This window comes from Numida meleagris, unplaced genomic scaffold, assembly GCF_002078875.1.
Source record: "Numida meleagris isolate 19003 breed g44 Domestic line unplaced genomic scaffold, NumMel1.0 unplaced_Scaffold202, whole genome shotgun sequence".
In the NCBI taxonomy this organism is placed as follows: Eukaryota; Metazoa; Chordata; class Aves; order Galliformes; family Numididae; genus Numida; species Numida meleagris.
In genome coordinates, this window is record NW_018363819.1 from 23,140 (window position 1) to 31,743 (window position 8,604).

The 8,604-nt window shown below is 37.7% G+C and overlaps 1 protein-coding gene across 1 annotated transcript in view; it reads left to right on the top strand.

The window, feature by feature from the left end:
* The first annotated feature begins 2,202 nt into the window (after nt 1-2,202).
* Nucleotides 2,203-8,604, top strand: part of CNTNAP2 (contactin associated protein-like 2) — a 435,310-nt gene continuing 428,908 nt past the window's right edge. Inside the window, exon 1 of the mRNA XM_021382279.1 lies at nt 2,203-2,331. The gene's annotated coding sequence lies outside the window, so the exon portion shown is untranslated. The remainder of the gene's footprint in view (nt 2,332-8,604) is intronic.

An 8,604-nucleotide genomic window follows, 5' to 3' on the forward strand; every position in this document is an offset into this window, starting at 1 on the left:
TGAGGAAAAGGAAGACTTAAAAACCATACAAGATACACGACTGTCCCTTTACTAATGCCATACCTATACTCCCATCCCTGTTGAGAAGTGACCTTCTCTCATAAGTAGGGAACTGCCTCCATTTTCAGAGATCTCTCACATTTCATCCTATTAGTTTTGTTTCTTTGTCTGCATTCATGAGCTAATCATGTTCTGTGAAAGTTATTTTATGAGTTGACTGCAGACAAATTGAAATCAAACAATAATTCTGATATCATTCCTTAGTAAAATCTCAAGTATTTGGTGAGGAAAGGCTTTTGCCATGCTTTTATTTCTTGTCTTTTCCCAGACAGACTTCTTTTACATTCTTTTTCACATTTCTACAGCTCATACAATCTTCAGAAGTTAGACACATAACATTGTTTTCATAAATTACTCTAGAGATGTTACAACAGTATTATTCTCCTGTAGTAAACATGAGATGTGTAAGGATGTGTAAGTATAGGTCCACTGAAATCCCTAGACCTCTTGAATTCAGCCATTGTAGCAATCAGAAGGACTATCACAATAGTGTAGCGATCAAAAGGACTAACACAATAGAAATAGCATTACAAAAAGGTGGAAGGAAAATACAGCACTCACCCAGATTGGAAGATTTTGAGCTCACAGGGAAAGGCTCCCACCAAAGAAGAGCTCATACCTCAGGGGCAGTCAGCCCTTAAATGAGGCCTAAGAGCCCTTAAATGAGGCCTTGCCTTCACCTGTGCTCCCAGGGCTGACTGGGTCTTTCCTCCAGGTGCTCAATCAGTGGTTCAGGCCATGACTCAGCAGTTCCCATACAAGACGTTTAATTAGGCACACAATTAACAACTATGCTTACATGGCCTGACATTCATATCTTCAGTAGATAAGGAATAGCTAAATGATGGGAAATACCTGTGAAACAAAGAGTAGTGTAAGTAAGAAATTGCCTTGGGAAGATGAATTGGCTATCATTTAAGCTTTCTGAAGAAGTTAAATAAATGTAAGTAATTTCAGCTTTAGAAGGCTACTTATTCAGTGATCCATTGTGTTGAAAATGCACTAAACTATTGATTTCTTGCTGAGTCAGTATGTGAAAAAACTGGTCTATGGCCCTATGTAAGCTCAATCAGGGGAAATTTTTCTGGTTCTGAAAAAAACAGGTGACAAAAGATGCTATAGCAGTGATTATAAGAAAGTTTAATCTCATAGCTCTAAATAGTGCAGAGAAGATGGATGAGAGTTGAACTTTTAAACAAAAATAAGAGACAAACACTGGCATACCATCCAACAAATTAAAAACAAGAGAAGGAGAGTGAGGATCCTGAAGTAGCTAGGTTATAGTGCTCATCTTCTGGTAAACTTTTCAAGCTTGTATTTTTCTCTCTCGTCTTAGATTCTTTTTGACATTATTTTCCCTTTGCTTTGTCTGTTTAGGATATTAGCTCACAAGTTTGTTTGTTTTTCCATTCTGCAATTATATATATATATTTATTTTTAAATGGATCCAAACCAGAAGAATAATAGACTTTAGTAATTTACAAAACTGTAACTAGTTTTTTTTTATATTATTCAAAATTTTGAGGGTCAGGGTTCTGAAAATTGATCATTGTTGTTTATTGAATGGGTTCTGCACTTTCCTGGGGAGAATCCATATGGAGTAACCTAAGACAATAGAACTTTTTCACAGAAGCGGTCCTGAGCTGTGTTACTTTTCTTCTGTCATCTACACCCCTGAGAAGCTGGGGCTACAAAAGGAGGTGAGAAGCACTGGCCACCTTACTTAGACCAGATAAGCGTAAGAGACTCTAGAGACTTAGAACATTTTTCTTAATTAAAAAAAATATATATTCCTAGAAGTGCTACTTCCTTGATTTGGATTTGATTTAAATATTCATTTATTATTATGTTTAATTTTTTTTTAACTTATGTGTCAGGGACCTAAAGGCTCCTGACTGAAGAATGATCCTGGGATGGAACAAAGTATTCTGACAGTTTTAAGAGAACTGATAGTTGTGGCTGTAGCCACAAATATCTTGTTTTGTAGAGGTAGCTGACCTTGGTAGTTTATCTTGTTTTTGCAAAGACTTGTTTTGCAAGCAGGTGTTCCACTTGGGCTCTGTATCATGCGCTGGCCATGCGGGTACAGCAAGCAAGTGGAAAAAACACTGCAGATGCTGGAGAGAGTAAAAGCAGGACAGAGGCTGCAGTGGGAGAGAGAGGAAACTGCACTTTGAAGCAGGGGATGCCCTGCTGGCACTATGTATTGAATCCACCACCAGCACGTTCCTTCTCTCTCCTTTTTGGCAGTTTGCCATCTCTCAAGGGTTGGTAAGTAATAGTGTACTTGCTTAGGGAGTTTCTGCTTCCTGCTTATGGGGATTATCTCAAATGGATGCCTGTGTGTGCATGAGTGTGTGTATGCTGAATAAAACCCATAACCCTCTATGCATAGTTTGCTTGCCTCTGCTCCTGAGACATCCTGTCTCTCAGATCCAAACCTACCCTGAAACAACTTCTCATTTCTAAAACAAAAGATTTTGTGTTCTGAAAGTAGACCATTTCTATATGTTAGAATTTTCTTTCTTTGAAACAGCAGAAGATATAACTCCTGGAAACAATCAGATTGCCTGAGCCAGGATTGTTTGTGAGAAAGATTCTTCTCTGGGAGAAACTGAACTTCAGGCACATATCAGTCTGTTCTAGATTATTTGCTGGGTTTGAAGTCACTGCAAATGTGTTGTCAGTATGTGTGCTTATCGTATCTCTCCTGTATTATCAAAGATTAGTAATGCAAAACACCATTTTTAGACATAATTATTAAAAGGTTTTGTGAATAGATTAATGCATATCTGTCCTTCACTTAGAACTCAGCTGGGACCTTGGTCTAATATTTCCATATCTGTTGAATATTAGCGATTATTTTGAATAGAACTAAGACTTGTGGAAATTAATCTCAGCTACTCATCTCTTGTGAGGAAAAGTGTAAATGTCAAACAATAGCATCTAAAGCCTTTATAAATGGGTCACATTCTGTGAAGAAACATATTTATGAGCACAACAATATCCATATTTGAAAGGTTGCTACAGCCTTCTTTCACAGTCTAAATGGGTACATCTACCAGGAATCCATGAACTGTTTATCGTATCCCAGCTATGCTAATAGAGAACATTTGGCTTCACAATTCGCATTTGTGTCAGCTGCACAAATTGGTTTACTATGTGGTTTACTATTCTCAACTCCCAGTTCATTATTTACCTTATACTACAAGTAGGTTTGCACTAAAACCACTCAGAGAACTGATGGTACATCCTTTACGACAGGAACTTAATAAAACAACTGTAACACAATGGAAAGCACAACAATGACAGCAACCTTCAGAAATGTAACCATGTCTTCCTGATCTAAAGAGAATGTTCATTTGGTTGTTGCTATCCTGCTTTTCATAAACTTCTGGGAACTTTGGGAAAGATCATATGGAAATCCCATGTCTTGTTCCTTTCGGCAAGTGACAGTGTAGGACCTTCCTTACTTTCACCAGTATGTATACTTGTGTTTGGGGCCCACTTTCCTTTCACATAGCACTTGCCCTCACTTCCTGTGGTTTCAGTGTCATTCTGTTCACCGTTGTCTTCCTCTGAATTATCATTTCAAATCTGGAACAGACATGTTGACGAAAGTGTAACTTCAACCTCTGCTCCTTGAGGGATGTAGTAAACATGGTGGAGCCTTGTTACTTTACTTCTATCAAACCTGCATGGCAGGACTTCAAATGTGCAGAAATTGTCTCAGAGAGTTTAGATTTAACTTCTCTGAAATCCTGGTTTCATTATAATTTGCTCAATATGTTAATAGGTGTCCATATGTTAAATGAAAGCAGGAGTAGATAACTAAATTAATCAGGATGTGGATCACAGCACTAGAAAAATCTCTAAACCACCACAAGCATAGCACATTTGTGTTGAGTTATTCAGGCAGGAAAAAAAAATACACTCTGAGTGAAATCTCTCTTTTACTTGTTTTTGTGATACTTGTGAGTCTTTGAATCATTTTAAGCATTGAATGATAGGAGAAATTACGCTTGTTAAAAACTTTGGAAAATGTAGGGAAAATGAAAGCTCTCAGGTTATGTTACCCTCATCTCAATATTGATGCAGTTCTTTATTGTTGTTTTCTCATTGCTATTCTGGATAAGATGGCTCTTGAGCTATTGCTTGCTCCTTGCCAAATTAGTCTGTGGAAGTGTGTATATATATCTGCATTTCAGGAGCATATACTGTCCTTCAATGTATGCCTGTCCTACAAATCCAGCAAACATTTTTTTCCTCAAGGAAATCCTATCCTTCTTTTGTGTATTTTAGAACTCTATAAGTAGTTTTCAGTGCTTACTGGAAGCTTGTGGACAAGCATTTTTGTATACATCAAAAGTGATTTTGTATCATCTGCAAAATTAATGGAAATTCTGCTGGTTTATTTTTACATTCCATCAGGTACATATTTAAAGAAAAGTCTTAAACAATGTCTGTATTCTGCTTCAGATTACTAAAAATGTGATTCCAAATCAATGTTCATCTTCACTGAAGGCAATATGATTCACTGTATCAGAAATAACCTCAAGTAACATCTGGAAGGTGACATGAGCAAAAGTTAATCTTTTAGATTTATTCAGGAGAAAAATATAATGTTATATTAAATAATTAACTTCAAATACTTGTGCATGCATTAAGTTTAGCTTCGGAACTCAGTATTTTCATAAAGGAAATAAATTAAGAGTTTTATTTGCTGTATGCGCACTTCTTCGTTAGAAGCTACATAAACTATTTACAGTAATCATAACAATTCTCCTTATATCTCTGTGAATATATTTTGATATATTTTTATTGAATAATTGGCAGATAACTAAAAAAAAAAAAGCCTGTTTTGCTCAGTTTTGGTTACTAAACAAAGGAACCAGAATTTGGAGAACAATTAGAAAAAGAAGAAACCCCACCTGCCTGTAATCGTGTGTCATGGGCATTATATAAATGCACTGATTTTTAAAAAGATGAAGTGTGTCACTGCTGAAGAAACAGTACTTAAAGTTATATATTTTGCAATGGCATCAAGTTATTCATTTTTCCTTATTCATTCATCAAATGAAAAGTATCATATTTTAAAACCTTGTGCTTTAAAGAGCAAGAATGGCATGAAGCCTGAGCAGAAAGGAAAGAAAATAAGTCTATTTTTGTTGCTTTCTTACTTTGAATGTCTTTTAATAAAGAAGATAAAACTACAAATCACATTTGCCATATTCAAGTATGTGATTTATTTGCACTAAACTCCAAACCATGTTTAACTAGCTTGATTCATTAGAACATTTTGTTAAAAGCTTAACACTCAGTTTTGTTTCATTTGAATGTGAATCTCCTCTTCACACAAATCATTTTCACGGGAAAAAGGATAGTCAGGATAGTTTTTTTCCCCAGTGTTTTGCAGGAAGATGAGACCAAACTGAACAGCCTGTGAATTTCATTTGTGACATTAATTTTCTTCAGAGAAGTCTTGTATTTTAACATATGCAAAGAGAAGGTTATTTGAAGATATCCAATCATTGTAAGTTAACCTGTTAAATTTTACAAATAAACGTCTCGCCCCTTGAAAGCCTGAATGAGCCTAAAATTTTGTGTGAGTAGGAATGGGTGTAAACTGAACATCAGTGATGATGTAGTTGATCTTAGAAACAATGTCATTTTTAGAAACTAGAGGAGAAACTGAGCAGAAACTGTGAAACTTTGAAGAGAAATGTCTGCTTGTTGATGCATTTACTACCTTTCCATAACATCAGAAGCAGTGTTGCCTAAAGTTTGGTGGATTGTATGGCCTTAGTTTTGTTTCAGTCTGTCATATTCATTGCCAAGTGTATCGTCATCTCTAACAGTACTAGAGTAGAAAAGATGTTGCTTGTAGCAGGAAGTGACAGTAGGGAGGGACTAGGGGTACTAGGGATAGAAAAGCTCAAAACCTCAAAGGTCAATGACACAGTGTATGCTGACTGCAGAAATTTTCTGTTCTATGCTAAATGAAATATTTTCACATAAAGCAGCAGACGTGAGTCAGGTACGTGACTCCATCTTGTTTTCATTTGGCTATCTTATTTAAAGCTGTAATTGTTTTTTAGGTAAGCTTTGTATCTCTGAATCTGCTCTAATGGTTCTAGATGAAGGCCATCTCTTTCAGTCTCCTTCTTCTAGTTTTGAGGAGATTTCTTGTATAGACTAGTCCTTTTCGATATCCTTGGAAGATTTCTGTGGAAGGAAGACTGTCTGTCCTGTTTATCTGGTTTACTTGATCTGGACACAGACAAACTTAGCACTAGTAGGATGTGTACAACCGTTCTTTTGAATCACTGTGGGATACAGCAGGTGTCAATTTAATTATTTGAAGTGTCCATGCTTTTAAATTCCTGTGTCTGTCACACTACTGGAAATTGCTAGCCACAAAAGCTTGCCAAGCAGGTTATGTCTTAGATGGGTGCTGGTGAATGAACTTTGAGTCTAGAAATGTTTTCTTCCAGTTTTTTTGTTTTTTTTTTTTTAAATGAAAGAAGGCTTGGTAATTAGGAATAAACAAATTATTACATTGTGTTGGTGGTAATCATTTGCATGATATTCTAAAATTATTTCTTACATTCTGTTTTGGAGAAATCAGAGTTTGCTCCTTTATATTTTAAATGTCAGGGTTACGGAAAAAAATAATAGTAATAGTAATAAGGTGAGGTTAGTTTCTTGATGGAAATTGAATCACTTTTGGATGTGCAGGTATTTCTCACTGCCTCCAAAATAACTGGGGTCATGGTCAATGCTGTTCCTTAAAACATCCTGGGCAGACCACCATCCACAAGAACGCAAAATAATGACTAGAGCAAGTTATCTCCATCAATTCCTTTTTGAGATGTGATATGATATGCATTACCACAGTCTCGAAAACAGAGTTCTCTGTCAGAACAGCACACTTCATCTAGAAAATTAAAACTCTCCTTTTCCAGCCAGAAATTCTCTAGTGTGCTCTTTCTTGATGATCTTTAAGGTCTTCACCAGCCTGAGTAATTCTATGATTCTACTTTATTATAAAATAGGGCTGAATTCTCCATAATAAAACATTCCGATATTACCTCACAAGTCCTGAAGAGTAACTAGCCTTTTCCTTTCTTCCAACATTTTTTTTTTCAAATATGTGATGTGACAAGAAACAGCATATTGTGAATAGCTTATGCATAAAAGAAAACCCTCAATAAATGGTGGCAAAAAGAAAGAATGTCAGCTGTTGAGTATGTGGGTTCCTAGATACTGATGTCTCTCAATTCTGTATCAAGGGCTTGTTCATGCCATTCTTCTCATTGCTGAGAATTGTGTATATGCTAACCTATCCCATGTATACTGCTTATTTATATATAAAGCTTCTTAACACCACACTTTAAATCCTACTTCATCATTGGGGAATGAGTGGCTAAAAGGAGTCTGGACATTTCTGATGCACAACTTTAGACATTTCAGGATAAATACTCTGTCAGAGCCACTTCTGAAGTTTATGCAGCCTTTCACATAATCTGAGCTTTTCTGCTTTTCTCAGTGAAGTCATTTACTTCCTTTCTCTTTCCTTATCTTTTTTCCTTGTGTTGTCTATGACAACGTACTAAGGCTTCCCTTCCGTCCGCACCTCCGCGTGCAGGGGCATACGGGACACATACACGGTATGTAGCGCCGAAATGCCAATTTAATGCTGTGCAACAAGGCTACTTATACCCGTACACGCGACCGCCCCATATACCCGTGACCCCCCCTGCTCCTCCCAGGTGCTCGCAGGCACCACCCGCCGTGACTCCCCAATTCCTTCCTTGGTGCTCGCAGGCACCACCCATCCCATCTAATCCCGCATCTCCCCCCTCTTTAAATACAAACATAAAACGCCCCTGTAGTGTACCCTGCTCAGCCCTGTTACCCCATCAAAACTCCCTTTTTTTTTTTGGCCCTTCTTCAAGCAGATCTTGACATAAGCGCTGATAATTAGATATCAGCAGGTCAACCTGTACTGTTTTTGAAACGATGTTCTCGATGAGCCGTTGCAGCAGCCGAAATATAGTAGATAGTAAGAGCAGTCCTTTTCTGACAAGAAGTAGTATCCGTAGACTTGCGGAGACGAGGGACACCAGCCAAGAGGAAGGAGGTGTTCATGTAGTCCCGATGAGTTGAAGAATCGAGGCATGGGGACACAGTTCTGGACCCGTCAGCTCTCCCCCCTCTTTTAAGGCTTGGAGCCACGCCTTCAAGGTTTTATGCGTCCACTCCAGGATGGCTTGTCTCAGAGGCAGAGACAAGCAAACTAGGCACTCAGAGCTGCACAGAGAATCATGAGTTCCAGCCAAGATATGCACACTCACACACACAGGCATCTATTCTATATAATCATGTAAGTGGGAATCAAAAACTCCCTACACTAGTGCACTATTACTTATTGACCCTTGAAAGGTGGCAAATCACCAGAGAGGAGAGAGAAGAAACACACCAGCAGTGGATGCGATAGGTAGCACCAGCAGGGCGTCCCCTGCTTCAAAGTGCAGTCTTCCC